The following is a 23,928-nucleotide window of genomic DNA, read 5'->3' on the forward strand; positions in this document are numbered from 1 at the left end:
TACAGAAAATTCTTAAATCACGCACCGTGTCAGGCAAACGCGAGTCCCTTGTCCACTGGGTGGGCTGGCCAGCCAAATTCGACAGTTGGGTACCCGCAAAGAGTATTAAAAACATCTGACGTTCGATAAAACGGCCATTCTGTGAAAATTACAAGATGGGTGAAGGCCAGAGAGAATTCTACGTAACATTACCGTCAAATGCTAGTATGCATTTATTTAACACAAACAGCCTCACAGAATTTAAAACCGAACTGGCTCAACATATCGATTTAAAAAGTTCGTGGTAGGTCGGTTTATGTGAGATTTCATACATCAACTCATTACCCACCATTCCTGAGAAAAAAACGGAATTTCTACCTGAAACAGCCTTAGCTTCCTAGAGGGGACACGTTTCAAGATGACTCAGAAAGTGAGTAACAAAAAGATTGATGTCCAATTTGATCGACATAAACAGATGTTCATGTTTTCGGGCGAAGAAGGATTGAGAATTATGTTCAAGAGCCCCCTAGCGCACATTGTTGGAATGAACCCTGAACATTGGCTCTCACTCAAGCCGGAAGGCGTAAACGCACAACATCCTGCCGACAGACGAGCCGGATCATATTTCATGTTCATCTACACTGACGTCATACATCATCAGACAGTTGGTGACGCCTACGCTCCAATGCTTAGGACCCTACCTCTTGAGGGTAGTTACGGCGACGTTATAAACAAAACTTTTAATCCTGTTTACTATTTAGATGTGTGCAGAAGCCATATTGAAACCATTTCGGTTTACCTGCGAACAGACCAGAACAATCCAATAGATTTCGAATACGGGAAGGTTGTTCTCATTCTGCATTTTAGATCGAAATAATAATAAAAAATAATGATGACATCGGCAACACATCCCACCTTGTATCGTTTTGTCGATTATTATGAAACACAAGTCGACGGGAACTTCCAGGGTTTTGCGGGATTTGCAGGGGCCCCAATGCAGTATGGGCGTGGCCTGGGGTCTATCTTTGCACAACTATTCAGTTTCGTGATGCCTATGTTCAAAAACGGGTTTAACTTGGCGAAGCCGCATCTTCAAGCCGCCGCTAAAAACATAGCAACGGATGTAGCTGGGCGCGTCATTCAAAGAATCCACCAGAAACAAGGCCCCGAGCAACAAGGTTCCGGGCTAGCTTTATTGTCACGTGGGGGGCTCCATCCTGGTGGGCGGAGAAAAAGGAGCATTAAAAGGAAAAGGCGCTCGACCGGTCTCAGGCCAGTTGTTAAGAAAATAGATATTTTCTCTTAAAAAAAAAAAAAATGGCCCTTCTACATTTTAAAAGTCAAGAGGCGACATTATCAAGTCTAGATTTGTTTTCGGCCCCTTTGACGTAATTCTCCATAGAAGATAGTTCATATGTCGAATTTCAACCTTTGTCCGCAATTGTGGATCAGGGTCCCATAGAATTTTTTATACCCGGGACGGCTCAAAATATTTAGATTTATCCGACACTCTACTACATCTCCGTGCAAAGGTGACGCGTAGGGATGGGACAAATATTCCACCGCAAGAACAAGTCGGCATCGTGAATTTCCCTATAAACACAATTTTTAGTCAATTAGATATTTCGTTGGGCGGGCGGCTAATCTAGTGCCACACACGCCTATAGGTCCATCATTGAGTTACTGCTAAACTTTTCAAGCGATTCTTTGGAGTCACAATTCACAGCAGGAATGTTCGCAAAAGACACTAGGGGGCGCATGGACTCCCTCGCGGTGGATGGGGCTGAAATTAATCTAGGGTTTCTGCGTCGCGCACAGCAGATTGCAGGCTCACGTGAATTCCATCTAACGGGACCGCTTCATGGAGATATTTTCTTTTCCGAACGCCATCTATTGAATAATGTGGATCTGCGTCTAAAGTTAACTAGAGCTTCTGATGATTTCTGTCTCATGAGCGCTCCAGACAGTGATTCGTGTGTCAAAATACTAGGAGCATCCCTATTTGTGAAAAAAGTAACAGTCTCACCGGCCGTAGCAATAGGCCACGCCGCCGCTTTACAGAAAGGTAACGCACTCTATCCGTTAACCCGAATAAATATGAAGACTTATTCCATACCCCAAAAGTCAAGAATTCGTCATCTTCCTCTGACATATTCCTAAACAAATTGTAATAGCGCTCGTAAACCACAACAGTTTCATGGGACGGAGAGATTTAAACCCGTTTAATTGTTTGCATTATAACATAGAGTATTTAGCTCTCAGCCACGAAGGTCGACAGATACCTGCCAAAGCTTTTCAGCCCAATTTCGAAGCTGGGATATGTACACGTGAATTTCATAATTTATACACAGCAACAGGGCGTTTTTTGAAAGATCTACCTCTCTGTATAGATCAACAGGATTTTAGTCAGGGCTACTCACTTTTTGTTTTCAATTTAAGTCAGGCGGATGATTCTGGCGTATTAACACCCATAAACAATGGGGTTTTAAGACTAGATTTGCGTTTCCGTGCACCGCTACCGCACACAGCAACACTTATCGTATACGCTGCATACGATTCCCTTATAGAGATTAACGCTAAGAGGGAAGTATTGATGGACCATTATTAACGCTATGAACGGTCGTGAATTGGACGTGATTATGACTCGGATGCAGAGAACCTTATTTGGAGGTGTTTTCGCATCGGATGAGTTAGCTGACGTCAGCGACCCGCCTCCAAAATATTACATTGTCAACACCCATCCAAGACATCTACCCGGAGAGCACTGGCTCGCTTTGACTTTAGAATCGGATGGTTCGGCCACATTCTTTGATCCTTTTGGTCTGCCACCGGATAGTCCATATTACCCGTCAAGTATATACAGATTTTTGAAGAAGCATTCTAAACGGGTCGAATATCAGAACGGGCAGCTGCAACACGAGCTGTCAGACACCTGTGGCCAACACTGTATGTATTATCTAAGTCAACGTGGGTGGGGGCTCACCTATCGTGAAGTGCTGACTCATTACAATTCCGATCCTCTCCATAACGACGCCATGGTTAGTGAGTTTGTCAAATAATGTCGAAGGCCAGACCGGATGTGCGGCGGGCAAACATCATGTTCATTGCATAAATTTAAAAAATGTCATTGTCTGAAACCGTGTTAATGTTTTATAAAAATCTCTTTTATTCAATAACCATTGTTAAAGACTCTGATGAAGGCGGAAGAAACCGCCGAAACATGTCAGGTGAATAACCTAAAACAATTTGTTTGATATAAAAGAAACCAGTGAAGTGATTAAATAAGGAAAAACAAAATGAACTTAGTACAATTATTGTTAAAGAGAGTTACAGAGTCATGCGTTTTTTTTCACTAACAACAATAGAGTATCATCTAATAACTAACCCATTTTACAACCGGTGATGTCCTCTTTCTTTTTTTTATTCATCATGCTTACATCTTCTACATAAGAAACATCCTCATCTTCACCTGTAGCGTATTTTAAACGTTTAAAATCTGCTCATATGGGACCCTTTGATAGTTTTTCCTCTAAAAATAAATTCACTTAACGGCGTCCAGCTTACATCTTCTGCCGACAGTCTTTTCAGCACATAGTTGGCGTTGCGTCGGAAACGTGGACCTATCGCGTCCAAAATATCCTCATAGCGTCTACCTGTCATCTCAATTGTGGTCTCATCTGTGGTCTTTATTTCACCCCTCTCATTGGCTTCGTTGCGAATCGTAATAGGAATTTGCTCGGAGTCTTTTTGTTTGACCAACCCCATGTAACGCTGCATTAAGGTTTGATAAATTTTGATCTTTTCATATTGATTTCAATTTTTATTATCCAAAACCTGTTTCATCTCTTCATCCAAAGAATGCTCTGCTGTATCACGGATGGTCGGAGCGGGTCGATTCAGCTTCTCGAGCTGATAAGGTGAAATCAGGAACATTTTCTGAGCCGTTTTCAAACTCATTTTATGATTTGTTCATAAAGCCACTAATGACACTTCCGAGAACAGGTGCGAACGCGGCCAGTAACGGCAATATAAAACCACCTTTCTGAACTAACACAGCTCTTTTCTTCTTCAAAGTATTTTTCTTATCAGCCAAAAAGCGGATATTTTTCTTTTGCTTTTTAAGTCTCTTGTAAAGTTTTGATTTTAAGGGTACATGTCCTTTAAGAAGATTTAGAGCAATCTCACATAATGCTTTCACTAAACTACTGGGACCTCTGAGTAGCAAATGCTTACGTTTGGCCGGTTTGGATGTAAACAGAGATTTGAGTAACGGGGCGTTTGTTTTTATAAGCTTCGTCATCGTTTTATTGTTTGGGTATATAAACGACAGGCCACTGGTTATGTAGTACACCTGTACGTAGTCTATATTGTTCTGGGCATGAAGGTGTCAAATCTACCAGTAAATACCCATGCGGCTCTCTTGTAGCATCTTCAAAGCATTCCAGGAAAAACTTACGGTTGCTGGGAGAAATTTGATTTGCCAGGACACTCACCTGCAGTTTATCGCGGGGGTTTTTGAACAAAATCAAATAATTACTGTTTAAACTAATAGTATTAAATTAATAGTATAGTAGTAATAGAATTTGCCCTGATGGAATACATTCTGCGTTAGCATTATAACGCTTAAATTTTTATGATGTCTATATTGGGTGAATATTCGGACCACTTCCGGGTTATCCGAAGCTTGGAAGATGATGTCATCCAAAATCAGTAGATGCTGCTGCTGTGGCGGGAACAGCTTCTTGTCATCAAAAGATTCAGGCAGCCCCTTGATAAAAACAATGTCTTTATTCAGGTTTTTGAGCTCATCGTACATTGGTTGATATGAAGTATAAACCCAGACAATATTATCAGGTTTTTTTCTCATAACATGTTCAGGATTTTCCAATATATTTTTTACAAAGAAAGTCTTGCCACAACCTGAAGGCCCTGCTACTAGAGATGAAAAAGGAAGTTCTAATCTAGGGTCAAATTCAATCTGGTTAAAAGCCATTTCCATACACACACAGACACACGTATGGATAGATAGAAATATCAGTAGCCAAACGGTTCAGTGGTGCCTCGCTCTAGCAGCCTTCTTTTATCGTACACCACACGAAGCCGCTTGGAAAATGACATGTTTCTGAGATGAAACCCTCTCTTATCGCGAACGATATTATGTTGGGGAGCGTATAGCACATCTGAGGTTGCACCTGCTGTATCGATGTACCCTTGAACAAAACTGAGCATGCTATCCAGATTGATGCTCTGACCGCTTTCGTGAGACTGCGTGTTCCCCTTCACTTTCATGACCGTCTGAGATGATCCTCGTGTTTTGTAAGCGTATGTTTTTGGCCCCACTGAGACAAATTCTAAAATGCTGTCATTCGAAAGCTCATCTGTCAAATTACCCAGATAATCCCCTAGAGGGAGAACATTTTCGCCCGGCTTCACAGTGTACACGAGGCTATCTGTATCGGTGTAAAGGACACGCCTCTGTAAAATTTCTAAATAGCTGTACATTTTTAGGCGTGCATAGGCTGTTGTGAAACACGCTGCAGCCACGTTTGATGTTTTTGAGGCGGGGATCTCATTGTTTATGTTGAAACAATACCGCACAATTGAAAGCTTCTCACTGATAAAATGGAAGAATTTCACATTGTACAGACCTGAAAACAGAAGTTAGAAGAAGAAGAAGGGTTTACAGCAATTTTGGAAGGGTCTAGTTGGATACCCTGATGAATGGCATACCCTTCTATGTATTTTTCTCTATCCGCCTGGTTGACCACGTGAGCCGGATAACCTGAAGATTCCTGTTTACCTTTTAGAAATGTCCGCATATAATCGCGGAAAATTGTGTCGCTCGTTCTTGTGTAATGCCATACCTTGGTAATATCTGCAACCGTGTACCCGAGATCAAGTGCCTTAACAAATTCAGGGGTTGTCCAAACACCTGTTAACGATCTTTGCTCATCACTATGTGTACACGCCGTCTGCTGGTTGTTACACATCGCTTCAAAATCGCATCTGCCAACTCAAACGGAGTGCTAGCGGCAAAACGGAGTGCTAGCGGCTAGCTGGTTTTCATTTCCAAACTTTTCGCCATGCCGCCCAAAAAAAATGAGGGCTACGATGAACTCAAATCATCCATTGACTTAATACGGCAAGACCTTACCACACTCTTAGAGCAGCAAGCCACCCTGCTCCAGCTAACGTCTGAACTAACGGAGCTTAAGAAATTATCCAAGGAGAAAGATGAAAAAATCCTTTCGCTTGTACGGAGAGTAGATGCACTGGAGCAGTACTCCCGACAAGAAAACCTCATAATCACTGGTCTAAAAACAACACACCGCTCCTATGCTAGGGCGGTGGGTCCTCCGGATCCCTCGACAGATGACTCTCCATCGGATGAACTGTCAACGCTGGAAAATCAGGTAGTACAGTTTTCGAGAGTAAGCATATGGATCTCCAGAAAGGAAACATTGCCGCTTGTCACACACTTCCAAGAAACCGAAAACAACCAAAAGATGCTCCGAAAATTATCATTCGGTTCGTCAATAGGAAACATAAAGTGGATCTTTTGAAGCAAGGGAGGAAACTAAAAGGAACGGGTGTTTACCTAAATGAACACCTCACTACGAAGAATGCTGAGATAGCCTGGAACGCACGCAAACTGAAGAAGGAAAACAAGATTCTCGCAACGTGGGTCAGAAACTGCAAAATATGGATTAAAACAAACGGAGCAACACCAGAAGATGTCAAAACCCTCGTTGTGAGTGAACTGGAAGAACTGAAGATCTATGGCCTGGTGCAACCTAACATCTACAATGGCTGAACTGATGACCATAAACTGGTACCTATTGGACCCTCCTGACGAGAATGGTGGTTTTACAGCGGAGCACAACATGGCAAACAGAAACTGGCGGGGAGGACATCCAACTCAGGTAGACCGTCCCCTTACACCCTTCATGGCATCCAGTGACACTCTCAAAAATGCAGGAATTTCTGTCCCACCGAATCTAGACTCTTTATTATTTAATTCATTTGACCTAGAGAATGTTACTGCTGGTATTTATGAGTCCTTCTTGAACCCAGATACTAATTACACTGCCCTAAAATCTGTTGAATTGTCATGCGAATATTTTTCTGAAGATATGTTTAACAAACTGTGCAATACTCCTGGCCACTGCCTAACAAATGTATTCTCCACTGTTCACTTTAATGTACGGAGTATCTCTAAAAATCATGATAGTCTGCAAACCTATTTATCAACCTTAACACATTCCTTTTCAGTAATAGCTCTTACTGAAACCTGGATGGTTGATAATACATCTAGCTACCCTCTCTCTCACTACACTCCTATACACTCATGTAGACCAAACAAGCAAGGTGGAGGAGTCTCACTGTATGTGATTGATAATTTCAATTTCTCTCCCAGAAAGGATCTAAGTGGTAACTTTGATATGACTATAGCAGAATCTGTGTTTATAGAACTTTCATCTTGCTCACTTATAAACAACAAAAATGTGATAATTGGATGTATATATAGACCACCAGACTCTGATAAAATCACTTTCAATGAAGCCCTTGACTCCACTCTAGAAATCATAAACAAAGAAAATAAATTGTGTGTCCTACTTGGTGACTATAATATTAATTTACTTGAAACTAAGTGTCAGGCGCAGAGCAGGGAGAGGACTCGAATGCAGAGTTCAATGTCCAAAAAGGCTTTTATTGTCGCCACTGACAGTCGAACAAAAAACGCCTCACTAGGAGGGAAAAAAGGGAAAACAAAGGCGCCTCGAACCGAGGGAGAAAAAGGGGAAATCAAAGCGCCTCGAACCGAGGGAAATACAAAAACAAGGTAGCGATGTAACCAAGTTAACATCGGTGATCAAGGTTGCTCAAACAAGGCTTCTACGTGGAACTCGAGGGTTTCGTGATCGCTAGTGTTCTGACAAGGCAAGACGCACTGGCACTGGATACGGGGAAAGACGCGGGTTATATGGACACAGGAGGGGAACACAGGTGAAGACAGTTGGTCATTGGCGCAGGTGCACACACTTGGAATCAGGGGTTCACGTGACCGGACGCACAGGGGAAGGACACACCGACTGGAACGAGAGGAAAATCACACAATAAAACAGGAAGTGATCCGGACGACACATGACAGCATGACACTAAGCAGTCACATACAACGGACTTCCTTAATACATTATACTCCAGTAACTTTTTCCCTCTTATTAACAAACCCTCCAGGATCACAAGCTCAATGGCCACTCTCATTGATAACATTTTATTTAATTCTCTAGACTACAAAATAACATCTGGCCTGTTGATCTGTGATGTATCTGATCATCTTCCTGTCTTCAATTTCATCCAATGATAGTGGTCCAAAAATCAAAGGTTATACTGGTGATCAAATGAAATTCCGCAAATTTACAGAGAAAAACATGGTATCTTTTATATCTATCATCAGCTCTGTGTCATGGGATGAGGTTATCCTGTTGCAAGATGTCAACAAAGCCTATCACTCCTTTTTAACATTACTCACAAATGCATTAGAGTCCTCATTTCCTTTAATCTCTAATCGTAAAAATAACTCCAAAGCGAAACCATGGATAACGGATGAACTAAAAAAATCTTCACGTAAAAAAAATAAACTTTATAGAAAATCTATTGCAAATCCCACTCCTATAAATATAGAAACATACAAGAAATATAAAAATAAATTTACAGTATTACTAAGGACAACCAATCAAATTTACTATGCTGATAAATTTACTCAAGCCTCTGGTGACATCAAAACAACATGGAATCTTATCAACCATTTATTACATCGCAAAAAATCTCAAACATCTACCCCAAATGAGATGCTGGGGAAAAATGGAGCCCATTCAAACCCAGTAGACATTTCTAATGGTTTCAATGATTTCTTCGTAAATGTTGGCGCTACCTTGGCATCTAGCTTCTCAACTTCTGATACAAGCCCCTGTTGCCTAATTAAAGGACAGTTTCCTTCACTCTCCATTCTTGACCCTCCTAGTGTTGAGGAAGTTTACAGCATTGTCATGAGCTTGAAAAACTCGGCCCCTGGCCATGATGAGATCAGAAGCTTACTTATTAAGAGAATCATTCATTCAATAATAATCCCAATAACACACATTTTCTCCTTATCTTTAAAATTTGGCATTGTACCCCAAGAACTAAAAATTGCTAAAGTCATTCCTATTTTCAAAGCTGGCGAGACAAATGAATATGGTAATTTTCGGCCTATATCCATTCTTCCATGCTTTTCCAAGATTCTAGAAAATTTGTTTTTTTCAAGATTGGCAAAGCACCTAGAAACAAATAATATTCTTTACAAGCATCAATATGGTTTCCGCAAAAAGTTTTCCACTGAGCATGCACTGCTTCAGCTTGTCAATCATATCTCAACAGCTCTTGACAATAAGAAATTCGCTCTTGGTGTCTTTCTAGATCTAACTAAAGCATTTGATACTGTCGACCATAAGATCCTTAACGCTAAGCTAGAGAGATATGGAGTGAAGGATTCTGCCCTGAAATGGTTCACAAACTATCTTGCCAACAGAGAACAATATGTATATTTAAATGGTTGTTCTTCCAACAGATCTAAAATACTATTTGGGGTCCCGCAGGGCTCAATATTGGGTCCTCTATTATTTTTGGTGTACATAAATGATTTTTCCATGTCTTGTTCAAATTTTCTCCCTTCGTTATTTGCGGATGATACCAACCTCATTGCCACCCATGATTTTAATTCACTCATTAAAAGTGTGAATGCTGAGTTGTACGCTATTACAAAATGGTTCAAAATAAATAAGTTGACACTAAATATAAAAAAATGTAACTTCATGATCTTCTGCAATATAAACAAATCTTACCCCAAAGATCAGACCAAAATTTACATAAACAATAACGAAATCCATCAAGTTACTAGCACCAAATTCCTAGGAGTTATAGTAGACGAACACTTAAATTGGTCCGAACACATTGATTTGGTTTGCAAAAGATCTATGAAAATGCTAGGTATTTTACGAAAAGTTTGTCCCTTGGTCCATCCTTCTGCTCATCTCACTCTGTATTATAGTTTCCTGTTTCCTTTACTCAATTACTGCAACATAATCTGGGCATCCACATATCCAACATACCTCAACAAATTACTCATTTTACAAAAGAAGTTCCTAAGAATAATCTCTTTCTCAAATAGATATGAACCATCGGCACCACTGTTTAGAAATTATTCATTACTGCCAATTGATAAAGTAAACATTCATCAAACCTGTCTACTCATCCATAAATACATATATAGGAAACACTGTCTTCCAGCCACTTTTCATAATTTCTTCACATTTACATCAGACTTTCACTCTTATCCAACAAGTCAGAGGGACAATCTTCACCCACCTTTCTGTCGAACATCACGCCATCAATATAATATCCACTTTAGAGGGCCCTCACTCTGGAATAAGCTACCAATCCATATCCGATCCATATCTGCACAGGCTGCTTTTACAAAGCACCTGAAACACCACCTTCTCCACTCATGATCCTACCAGTCCATAATTACTCCACCGCACTCAGCTGATCCATACTATGATCATCAACTTAATCCACAATTTTGACTCAGATTCTTCTTTGTTTTGTTTTGTTATTTTCTGTTTACAGTTCTTCTCTTTCCTTTTAGCTATTCCTATCTGGTATCTCTTTGGTTGCTTCAACATTGATAAGTGTCTATTTTGTTTCGCTTGTTTCTTATTTTTGTATCATGTATCTGTTTATGTATGTATACATGCATGCTCGTATATATGCATGTATAGATATGAAAAAATTAATACTTAGCTTGTTATGCTTTTCATTATTTACTCATGTATATGTATATATATATACATACATGTATGTATGTGTTTTCATTTACTCATGTATATGTATATATATATATATATATATATATATACATACATGTATGTATGTGTGTGTGTATGTGTATATATATGTATATATATATATATATTTTTTTTTTCTCTTTTCTTAAACACTTGAATGACATTTGACTGCACAGCACTTTGTTTGTTTCTGCACTTTGTTTGTATATATAGCAGGAGTGGAGCTTCTTACAAGCCCTAGGCTTCGTCTCCCTCCTTGCACTGTTGTGCTAAACAATAAACTAAACTAAACTAAACTAAACTAAACTAAACTAAACTACAATCGGCGCATGTGCGGCACAGTGTGAAGACGAGTTTACCTTTAGCTGTTTTGAAGGGTAGAACAGGAAAATACAAACCACGGGGTGGGTTGACTGTGGCGCTGATGAAACCGAAATACGACCTAGGGTCTTTAAAACCGCCGTGGATAATCGTTGGATGACCGATAGGGTAGGCGCCATTACTGTTGATGAAAGGGTATAATGACGTCACATCAACATACAACACACGCTCGTTAGGCTCAGCCGTGTATCTTAAAACGAATGCGTTTGTTCGGCCCCCAAAAAGAGCCTGCCTCGGTTTGAGTGGTGTAGGAAATTTGTTTTTTTCCAGGAATTCCTTCACCTCTATGTTCATCTTTTTCATTTGCAACCGTTCATGCTCCCACATAATTACAAGGTACACGTCCTGTCTAAGCTGTAGGTCCTGAATTTTCTTTTGTGTTTTATCGAACCTCTCCTGAAAAGGGCGTTTTGTTGTCGGGCATATTTTAGAGAGGTCGAAGCATTCTGCGCAGCCATGGTGATAACAACCAAAATACTCAAACACTATTTCTACGCCCCCGATTTCAGAATAGCTGTCTACAGTGTAGTTGTCTATCCTAACTTCACCCCCGTTCAATGCATGTCTAATTTGGATATTTTGGCTGTGCATGATCCATTGCATGTACTGAATAGAATCGTGTGAAAAAGCTTTGTGCTGACGCATATAGTTGTCTGATGGTGTAATGGCTAGTGTTTGAGGGGTTAGAAAATTAGCTCGAAAAACTTTCATGCACGCCGACGCAATTGTTACCGCATTGAATGGATCTGTTCCGGTGGCCTCAAAAAGCTCGCTCCTGAATTTCTCACACCCTTGCATTAACAGATCGTCATTCACGCAGTAGGCTATCGCCTGTTTAGCAAAATCAAGCACATTGTTAGCTTCTTTGGCATACCATTCGTCAAACTTTGATCGTTGCGAGGGTGACATTCACTCGATACCGTAGTACGCGGGGTCCGGGTGAGACCCTACGTAGTTTAGATGCTCTAAAGAGCTGAATTTGTGTGGGAAGTAACCCTTTGATTTGTCTTCAAACCCCAGGGCCTTAGGCATCGCACTTAGAGGCATCGTCAAGAATGAGAGAGAGTCTATGAATCGAGATTTTGTGTCTAAATCGACAAATGATAGAACTTTACTCCCCTGCATCAGAATGTCAAGTTTGAGACCTAATTCATGCATTCTCCTTATCAGTATGTATGAATCAAAACCACGGCGGCTCGGTGGCGCACTGGGTAGCACGTCCGCCTCACAGTTAGGAGGGTGCGGGTTCGATTCCACCTCCGGCCCTCCCTGTGTGGAGTTTGCATGTTCTCCCCGGGCCCGCGTGGGTTTTCTCCGGGCACTCCGGTTTCCTCCCACATTCCAAAAACATGCTTGGTAGGCCGATTGAAGACTCCAAATTGTCCCTAGGTGTGAGTGCGATTGGTTGTCTGTCTCTGTGTGCCCTGCGATTGGCTGGCAACCAGTTCAGGGTGTCCCCCGCCTACTGCCCGATGACGGCTGGGATAGGCTCCAGCACGCCCGCGACCCCCGTGGGGACTAAGCGGTTCAGAAAATGGATGGATGGATGGATGAATCAAAACCTCTCGCATTATGTGCAACAAACGTAGTTTGTTTAAACCGTGGCCTTCGAAAAAATCTGAGAAATTCGTCAACACAATCTGTGCCAAACCATTGTTTCGTCAGTCTATTTGATTTGCAACAGATGAGAAAAGGTTTGTGTAAACCATCTGTATCTACATAGGTTTCGAAATCACAGTAAACTACATTTTTGCACGGTGGTTGAGGCTTGATGGGCTATATGTAGCACATGTGGGGGTTCAGCAAGGCATCATCTTGATTTAAGATCTCATCACACACTGTGCACTTTTTAACAGGGCAACGATGTTTAGCACCGGAACCATCAGCTTTCACATAATACCGAAGACCACACTGCAAGCATTTTTTGTATGAAGTGCAGTTGCTCACACGATTCATTGATCGAAACTCTTTATGTTTGGTAAAGCATTCCTCATTACGACAAGTTTTGTTACAGTCGGGGCAGATGATAGGTTTAATCTGTCGCTGTTTACAACATGGATCGAGACAAACGCAACAATGTCCTTCACACTGATGCTGTTGCCAATTCTCGTGCCTTTTGTAACAAGGCCTGGAAAAGAATGCATGACCAACGAATGCCTCTATCGCTTTCACACCGTAATAATGACCCTCGAGGTGTAAGACAAATAAAGTATCGTTATCTGTTTTGGGATAATGCGTGTCGAAAAATGTCATAGGGCGGCAGTCCTCTTTTCGATACATTACAGTTATTTTCCGTTTGAGGACTTTCTCAAATTTATGGACATTGCCCAGACTCACAGGTGTTTGACAATCCAATCCTACACTCTCGTGTAAGAGCCGTGCCTGTCTTGTGGCCTGTTTTGTTGTGAGTGTGTCATTTAGCAGATAGGTTAGTGAGAGAGCGAAACACAAACTGTTGTCTTTATTACGAGGTATGTGTAAATATCGTTTTTTCAGCCTCAAAATCTCTCTGTTGGAAAGTGTTCAACAACCTGCGACGCATTCCACCGCGCAATGGAGTGACTATTTGTGCAATGAGCTCTAAGCCCTCATCAGCCAGAAGCTCTGTATTTGATTGGGCTAAACGCTCAAGCATGTCTGATACACTATCTCTGATAGAGTTTATATCAGTAGTTTGCTGGTAGATGTGAGCTCTATCGTTACCAGCCGCTAACTCGATCTGAATTACATCACCTGGTTGGACCCTGTTAACCACCTCTTGCACGACATCACCTATTTTATCTTCAATCTGGAGGTAGAAGGTTGCAAAATCATTAATGTTCTGTTGCAATGGTATATTTAACTGTCACCTTATCTCTACATTATTGAAATGTGGTCTATTGACTACAACAGAACCGCTGCGCTGATCAGCTAATACAGAACCGCTGTTAGATTGCTGGGGGATGTGTTGAAATGCTGGTGTGTTGTCATCAATAACATCTATTTCGTGATCAATTATAACAGAGCAGTTGTTAGGCTGAAATGTCGGTGGAACGTCGTCAGTAGCAACCGGCGATGAATCGACAGCGTTAGCGGTCGACGGGTAAACCAGAGGCTGCGTATTTAGATTTTGGATAATGTTTAGCAACTGGACAGGAATGTCAGGACTGATACGCTCGTTGCTGTCATTAGCCTGGTTGTTTAATTCTGCTATCATGTTTAGCAATTGTGCCGGGATTTGTGTAGGACTGTCCACCCTCATTCAGACTTTGATTGTTCAATTCATCTATGACAGCTTGTAAATGGGTAAGAATAGCAGGACTGTCTGGTCTCTCCCCCTCTAACAAAGCCGTGCTCACATTGTTGAGCAAATCTGTTATTTGACTCGTAGACGTATTGTTAACGTTTGATAAATCTAGCTCTGGTGTGTCACTTCTTTGGCTTGTTTCGCTAAATGGTAGCAAATCTATTTCATCAATGTTTGCTAAGAAATCTGACTCCGTTGACGTAAGGTTTGAATGATCCATTATATTTTCTTTTACAAAACACAACAGAAACAATACAAACCTATTTTGATTCGGCTTAATCTGTAAGGATACGAACAATCTTCAAACATTCTTGTAACTGTTAGAGATTTGCTCACTCCAACTTATTTTGCAAGAACCACACGGGAGACAAGTAAGTCCTTTTAGACACCTGCAGGTGGAGAATTCACTCGCTCAAGGAATGAAATCTGAAAGTCTCCTTCCTGCAAGGGCATATTTATTAGGAGGAACAGAGTGGGGGTGAGAGTGGACAGGTTTGGTGAACCCCCGGCCTCTGGTAAGATCAGAGCAGGGGGTGTTTTACGATGTTGTGGGAAACAGAACAACTTTGATTGCTTCCTCTGCAGCTGGTCACTCAAGCAGAGGAAGCAACCCCTTTATTTTACTGCGTTGTGAGAGCAAGACAAGATTGGTTAATCATTATAGTCTACATTCCAACATAATCCTATGATAAAGATAACCTGGAAAACCCTAACATCTCCCTCCTGTTTTATCATATGATTATGTCACCCCAAACAACAAAGACAAGTAAAACAAACATATATACATGTATAATGAAGAAAGAAAAAAAAACAATGATTCACTTTCCAGTGAAGATGAGGTACTACCTTAATACCCCAGATCAAACTCATTGTGTAAGCGAAAAACCTGCTGGCCAGATGTTATTAGCAGGAAAATTCTTACACGGCCCCTCTGCCTTAGGCGATCAGAATGCTATCAAATAAAAAATAAAAATAAAAACACAGAAACAGTACATCATTGTATCCATCACTTGCGAAGCATATTTGATGGTCAAGTTTCTGTAAAACATGCTCAACAGAACAGCATCTACGCAATCCACGTCTCATTATCATTCATCAATTCAAAAGGGGGTGATTTATGATTCATTATCATTATCACATCTGTCACGTCTAAGAAGTTGTATATGTGCTCGTGTTTTCGTCAGCTGATGATGTTCTAGTCTGTAGGTGAGGTCTGTCACACACACTGGCGCACACACTCGTGCCCAGTTGGCAGGCAGCATCGGACAACTCCTGTGACCACAAAACCACGATCCGTTCTGAACAGGCACGTGCACTCATAGGATGCAGGTGAGGCAGTGCTTCTGAACTTCTGGATGAAGTAGGTCCCGTCCGATGGTGCAGCCATGTTGGTAGTAGAGCCCTTACACCTTGAAAACGGCTCTCTCATCCTGGCACACAGCGGTGATGTCCAAAGCTCCCATCCAGTTTCCTCCTGGAGAGCAGTCGTTGTTAATGCATTTGTGGGTCCTGCTACCTTGGATGTAACATGTGTAATTCACTCCAGCTGGTCTCTCCATGTAGGCCACTTGTGGTATTGTTCATCCTCTAACAGTCACATTGAGATTTGCCAAGAAGTGTTCATCATAGGCACTGTCTGCAAGTCCAGAGTGGGATGGGTCGGCATCACTGATTGTGACTGCTCGGCGTTGATATCCAACTCCTCCCATGGATGCCATACGTTTCGCTTCAGTGACATTCATTGCTCTGGCCTCCAAGCGACCTAGTGTGGAGGAAGAGGGGAGTTTCGAACACACATAACACCCCTCCCGTCGTGGCTGGCCCAGTTCCTTCTTTTGATGACCTCGATGTAGACCCAGTCTCCTGGATTGATGGGGTTGTCGACCTGTGAGGTGGAAAGATCAAGCGGCAGTAAATTTGTCTTTGACACAGTTTGAGCGTCCTGATCATATAATCTGCCAAGGACTGCTCTTCATCTGTTGTTTGCAACTCTCGTAGTCAATTGTCGTGCCCATTTAACTGGCAAATAGGAGTGTTTGCGGGAAGAGTTTGAACACTTCCTAATGATTCCCTTTAACCAAAGACTATTTATGACAGGGGCGTTCCCATTTATTGCCTCCTGGTGTAAAATAGATTGTCTTATCCATGCCTTCTTTCTCCTCACACGCTCGCACCCACACAGGGTGTGCGCGCACACACACACACACACACACACACACATACACACACACACACACACACACACACACACGCACACACACACACACACACACACACAAACACACACACACACACACACACACACACACACACACACACACACATACACAAAACGGCATACAAAGTTCAGACGAACGACAACAGACTGTCACAATTTTACAGAGATTACGCACAAACCCAGAACACACAGACAAAGGGATTCTAATCCATCTCTCATGTAGCTTCTTTTGATAGAATCTCCTATTGGTAACTGTATAGCAGACGTTTTAGCATATAATCCCATACTCTGCTCTCTCACTTCTACTTTTTCATGTCGGTGCAGTCGTAGGTGGCCCCTATTGCAGTCATTGTCTTGTTAACTGTCGCCGTGTGACTCCTATGCATGATTGTGTGAATGTCAAAAATTGAACGTACCTAACTTTTTGACCATCCAACCTCCACTGTGGTACGAAAAACCTTACTATTGTATTGAGTAGGTACATTGAGCAACCTACGTAGCTTCCTTCTGACTGCCAAATGTCCTGTTCTAAAATTTATATACGGATTCTCCAATCTCTGGGGTCGAAGTCACTGAGGTAGTTAAAAAACTCCTCGGTGGCAAGGCCCCGGGGGTGGATGAGATCCGCCCGGAGTTCTTAAAGGCTCTGGATGTTGTAGGGCTGTCATGGCTGACACGCCTCTACAACGTTGCGTGGACATCGGGGACAGTGCCTCTGGATTGGCAGACTGGGGTGGTGGTTCCCCTCTTTAAGAAGGGGGACCGGAGGGTGTGTTCCAATTACAGGGGAATCACACTCCTCAGCCTCCCTGGTAAGGTCTATTCAGGGGTGCTGGAGAGGAGGGTCCGTCGGGAGGTCGAACCTCGGATTCAGGAGGAGCAGTGTGGCTTTCGTCCTGGCCGTGGAACAGTGGACCAGCTCTACAACCTCGGCAGGATCCTCGAGGGTGCATGGGAGTTCGCCCAACCAGTCCACATGTGTTTTGTGGACTTGGAGAAGATGTTCGACCGTGTCCCTCGGGAGGTTCTGTGGAGGGTGCTTCGGGAGTACGGGGTGCCGAGCCAACTGATAAGGGCGGTTCGGTCCCTGTACCACCGATGCCAGAGTCTGGTCCGCATTTCCGGCAGTAAGTCGGATTCGTTCCCAGTGAGGGTTGGACTCCGCCAAGGCTGCCCTTTGTCACCGATTCTGTTCATAATTTTCATGGACAGAATTTCTAGGCGCAGCCGAGGCGTTGAGGGGGTCCGGTTTGGGTACCTCAGCATCGCATCTCTGCTTTTTGCAGATGACGTGGTGCTTTTGGCTTCTTCAGGCCGTGAGCTCCAGCTCTCGCTGGAACGGTTCGCAGCCGAGTGTGAAGTGGTCGGGATGAGGGTCAGCACCTCCAAATCCGAGTCCATGGTCCTCGATCGGAAAAGCGTGGAATGCCCTCTCCGGATCGGGGTTGAGATCCTGCCCCAAGTGGAGGAGTTCAAGTATCTTGGAGTCTTGTTCACGAGTGAGGGGAGGATGGAGCGTGAGATCGACAGGCGGATCGGTGCAGCGTCGGCAGTAATGCGGACCCTGTACCGGTCCGTTGTGGTGAAGAGAGAGCTGAGCCAAAAGGCAAAGCTCTCAATTTACCGGCCGATTTACGCTCCTACCCTCACCTATGGTCACGAGCTATGGGTCGTGACCGAAAGAACGAGATCTCGGATACAAGCGGCCGAAATGAGTTTTCTCCGCAGGATGTCCGGGCTCTCCCTTAGAGATAGGGTGAGAAGCTCGTTCATCCGGGAGAGACTCGGAGTAAAGTCGCTACTCCTCCACGTTGAGAGGAGCCAGATGAGGTGGCTCGGGCATCTTATCAGGATGCCTCCTGGACGCCTCCCTGGGGAGGTGTTCCGGGCATGTCCCACCGGTAGGAGACCCCGGGGACGACCCAGGACGCGCTGGAGAGACTATGCCTCTCAGCTGGCCTGGGAACGCCTTGGGATCCCCCGGGATGAGCTGGATGAAGTGGCTGGGGAGAGGGAAGTCTGGGAGTCCCTCCTAAAGCTGCTGCCCCCGCGACCCGACCCCGGATAAGCGGAAGAAGATGGATGGATGGATAAAATTTATATAACTCGACCTCTACGTCTTAAGCTTGATGAGCCAAAATATAAGATCTTGCTCTTGTTTCCTACCGTTTTAGCCTATTTGTTTTATCCAAATCCGTTCAATCTCTGATTATAATGCTTTTCTCTGTAGCCCTACATATTTTTCAATTTTTTATTTATCAAATCTCCTCAGTTCTGTCAAACTCAGTGCACAATGAACCTCCCTTCCACTTTGAACCAAGCTTCACCAAATTTGGTAACGCCGTAGCAAGGAGTGCGATTTGGCCGTCGGACACTCCAAGTCCATATCTTTTTGCCGCACTTCACCCTCTCAAGTTGGTGGTCTTTTGTTCTTGCTTCAGAGCGACCCCATCCATCACTCTTGAATGAGTCCATTGTTCAAATGAGTCAATTTTCATCCTTGTGAGTTCCTCCACTTTTCACTGTCTTTTCCGTCCCTGAGGATGTTGTATTTCCCCCGGAGTGTACTTGTCCCCCTCCAAGCACAACAGCAGTCTTTTCTTGTCCTTCGCCAAAGGTCAAAGGTGCTTCAGAGCCAGGCACCATTTTGTAGTTGTTCACGGCTGCAGGCGAAGTCTCGGATTGAGTTTCAGGGACCCTGACACTCAGAATGACAGGCTGGGACATCAAACTTGTCAGACTATCTCCAGATGTAGCTGCTTCCATCAATTTGCTGGTAACGTTTGTTTACCAAACTTCAAATTCTTCTAATAACAGCGGTCTCGTTTTTATATTGTAAATCCTGCAACTCATCCTATTTTTGAGCTACATTTTATCTATAGTTCCAATTTAATCGGACAGTATGTTGTCTTCAGTATCATTATTGAAAATCAACTCATCGAGGTCTGCGTTCCACATCAAGCCCTGATCTATATGTCTTGACCTCTCACATGTTATTGTCATGCTTGCTCAAAATGTCACGTGCTGGTGCCACCTGCGACGGGACCACGCCCCCCCTGTCAGTGGAATCACTGTCACCTGCCACGGGTTCATGGACAGCACTATATCAGCGCCGCAAGCGCAGAACCGTGCCAGTCTGTCCCTTGATGCTGCTTCGCTCATCAGTCCCGGAGAAACTTGACTCGCTTGACTATTCGAAACCCCCGCAGAACCGTTTGTCCTCTCCAGCCCGATCGCCGCTCCAGCGCCGGCTGTTCCCATCATCCCCTTCCAATAAAGTCCGTCGTCACGCACTTGGCTGTACTGTCCGATCCTTAACAGTACAGACTGGCCAACGTTATGCAGTCAGCGAACGACGAGACGGCATTGAGCCGACTGGAGCGAGCCGAGACCGCCATCAGCAGCCTGTCCGCCGACATCCGGAACCTGATCGAGGTTGGTCAGCAACAACAGCTGCAGCAGCAGGAGATGGCGCAAGCCCTCCAGAGACTGTCGGTGGCTGCGTCCCCGGCTGTCACGGCACCCCAGCACCGCCCGTCTGCCGAGGCCAGGAGGCTCGTGGACGTCCCGGAGCCCCGCCTCGGCAACATCGAAAAGTTCAACGGCGATCCCAAGCACGTGAGGGCGTTTGTGACCAACTGTCACATAATGTTCAGCCTCCAGCCCGTCACGTTTGCGTCAGAATCAGCCAAGGTCGGGTTCGTTCTAACCCACCTCACGGGCGAGGCGCGGCTATGGGGTTTGGCAGAGTATGAAAGGATGGCCCCGGCATGCGATTCCTTCGACGCCTTCGCAGAGGAATTGCTCTGCCTGTTCGACCTGGGATCCGCCGCCGAGGACGCCGCCGAGGAACTGGCGACGCTGCGTCAAGGTAGCCGATCGGTCGCGGAGTACGCCCTTAAGTTCCAGACGTTGGCCGGCAGCAGCGGATGGAACGCGCCAGCGCTCGTTAGCACATTCCTAAACGGCCTCGCCGAGTATATGAAAGACGAACTGGTGTCTTACGATCGCCCGCGAACCCTGAAGGGCGCGATGGACTTGGCGGCCCGAGTAGACCGGTGGATCCGGACGCGGCGGCGCGATCGGGAGAGGAGGTCCCCGCGGAATCCGCGTGGCCACATTCCTCCGTCTGCTGGGGACCCGTCAACCACACCACCCGCCGAGCCCATGGATCTGGGATGGGCTCGGGTTCCCTCGGAGGAGCACCGTCGACGCCTCTCGCTGGGCTTGTGTTTTTACTGTGGGGAGGGGGGCCATCGGGTGGCGGGGTGCCCGTTAAAAGGCCGGAGCTCACGCGGCGTCGGGGGATCCGCGTGAGCTCGACCAGCACCGGCTCTCCCAGTCCCAGCACGCTCACGCTACAGGCACGTGTCCAGCTTGCGGCGGGCGACCAGAACGTGGCAGCCTTGGTGGATTCCAGCGCAGAGGGGAACATCATGGACATTAGCCTGGCATCTCAGTGGGGTGTCGGCTTCCTCCCTCTGAGCCCGTCCATTCCCGCACGTGCCATTGATGGCTGTCTGATCGGCGAGGTGGTTTTCATGACGGAACCAGTTAGGTTACTGCTCTCCGGCAATCACCACGAGACCATCTAGGTTTTTGTTCTTTCCCTCCCAGGACAGCATCTTATACTGGGGCACCCTTGGTTGCGGCAGCACAACCCGGTGCTGGACTGGGAAGTGGGGGTTGTTCGGCAGTGGAGTGAACGCTGCCATCGGGTGTGCCTGAAGGCGGCCACCAGCCCACTCGGCAGAGCCCCGCCCAGGTACAGTCCCGACATCTCCAACGTCCCAGCATTTTATCACGAACTCAAAGAGGATTTTAGTAAAGCCAGGGCCACTTCTCTTCCTCCACACCGGTCCTACAAATGCGCCATCGATCTGTTGCCTGGCACCTTCCCTCCCAAGGGACGCGTCTACTCTCAGTCCACTCCTGAGCGCTGGGCTATGGAGGAATACATCCGGGAGTCCCTGGCAGCCGGTATCATACGGCCATCCTCTTCACCTGCGGGAGCGGGGTTTTTCTTTGTGAAGAAGAAGGAGGGCACGCTCCGCCCGTGTGTCGACTACCGGGGAACAAACGGGATCACTGTAAAGAACCGATACCCTCTGCCTCTTCTTTCTTCCGCCTTCGAGAGCCTTCAGGGTGCCACCATCTTCACAAAGCTGGATCTTTGCAACGCCTACCACCTGATCCGCATCCGGGAGGGAGACGAGTGGAAGACGGCTTTCAACACCCCAAGCGGACACTACGAGTACTTGGTGGTTCCGTTTGGGCTCACCCAGCGGTTTTCCATTCCCTGATAAACGATGTGTTATGAGAGATGCTGGACAAATTCGTGTTCGTTTATTTGGACGACATCCTCATCTTCTCCCGCTCGCTCCCTGAGCACATCAAGCATGTTCAGGCGGTGCTGCGCCGCCTCCTGGAGAATTCGCTCTACGTGAAGGCAGAGAAGTGCGAGTTCCTTGCCTCCTCTGTCAAATTCCTCGGCTACGTGGTGCGTGAGGGATCCATCGAGATGGACCCTGGGAAGGTGCAAGCCGTCACGTCATGGCCTGTTCCCGAAACATGCAAGCGGCTGCAACAGTTCTTAAGATTCGCGGACTTTTATCGCCGTTTTATCCGTGGATACAGCACGGTGGCCGCGCCCCTCACCGCCCTTACCAGCCCCGCCTCCCCGTACAAATGGACGGAACGGGCAGAACAGGCATTTCAGGAGCTTAAGAGGAGGTTCATATCCGCTCCCATCCTCAGAGTTCCCCATCCAGACAGACAGTTCGTGGTCGAGGTGGACGCCTCGAACGTGGGTGTTGTCTCAACGTAGCCGCCAAGACGATCGTCTCCACCCGTGCGCCTTCTTTTCTCACCGTTTGTAAGCCTCAGAACAGAACTATGGCATCGGTAATCGGGAGCGCCTCGCCGTCAAGTTGGCCTTGGAGGAGTGGCGGCATTGACTGGAGGGCGCCACCGCTCCGTTCATTGTCTGGACCAGGGGTGGGCAAACTTTTTTACTTGCGGGCCGAATTGGGTTCTAAATTTTGACCGGGGGGCCGAACCAGGAGCAGATGGATGTAGTGTTTGTGTGAAGTAATATAAACGACCTGTAAAGGTCATTGCATAACCAGGGCAACCAAAACATTGAGCACGTGGAGTAAGGACTCAGAACTGATGGAGGTTGTAACTGAGATCAGTATATCAGACGTGATGTACTCTGCATCAAGTTGATGCAAGTCAAGCAACCCAATAAGATGCTCCTCTGGCATGGAATTGCTGACAAACCTAATCATCACAGAAAAATTTTCCACATTGCACCTGTCCCTGGTCCCATCACTTTTGAGGCAAAACCCTACAGAATCAGCATTTTCATATTTGTTCCTGTCCTCTGCAAGCACCATGTCTGCCAGTGTTTGGATTCATTTTGGATGTCCTTAGACGTGTATTTTGCATTCTTTGGGATACCCTTAGCAATGCTTGCTCGCTTCTCATCCTTCTCTAATGTATACTCCATGAGTTTCAGAAAAAGCCCTGAAGCAACATCATCACCACCTGCATCATGTCTCAAAGTTTCTGCAGTCCCACGGAGCCCCAACTCATTTACACAGGGAAACTTAATAGCACTGCCCATACTCTTGACATAATAATGATTTTTTTCAAATTGGGTTTTACCAACCAACAGAGAGTCAACAGTCCCCCCTGTTGCCTCTCTGCTTTTGTGCTGAGTCCAGGTGGTGGAAGAGTGCACATGGTTGTGACTGGACACATGCCTCTGTAGCCCCTTGTCTCGTCCGATTGCTGCTTTCCAATTGTTAAAACCAGTAAGGGTAAAAACAACATCCCTCTCATTACCAGAGCTACCATATTTCCGACAGGGGAAACAGAAGCATGCGTCCCGCACAACAGAGTACTCCAGCCATGGTCGTGAGGCATGGCAGGATTGAATGACCTGAATGTTGCACCAAATGCACGCTTTGGGTAGCTACCCAGTATTGGCTGGGATGGTGCATTGACATTTAAGTCACTAGGTAGCTGAGCAAGGGACTTTAAAGCAACACATGTTGAGGGAGGAGGAACAGGAGAAGCAGTGCTTGCTGATGGTACAGGTGTATTTATGCTAGCTACTGCCTCTGATGCACTAGTACTAGCAGCAGCATTACTGCTACTGCTTCCAGTACACG

General features: G+C 45.2%; 1 long non-coding RNA gene across 1 annotated transcript in view; it reads left to right on the top strand.

Moving 5' to 3' along the window:
- Positions 1-23,928, top strand: part of LOC137840631 (uncharacterized) — a 146,008-nt gene that overhangs the window by 86,497 nt on the left and 35,583 nt on the right. The gene's annotated exons all lie outside the window — the stretch shown is intronic.

Source organism: Syngnathus scovelli, chromosome 9 (assembly GCF_024217435.2).
Source record: "Syngnathus scovelli strain Florida chromosome 9, RoL_Ssco_1.2, whole genome shotgun sequence".
Lineage (NCBI taxonomy): Eukaryota > Metazoa > Chordata > Actinopteri > Syngnathiformes > Syngnathidae > Syngnathus > Syngnathus scovelli.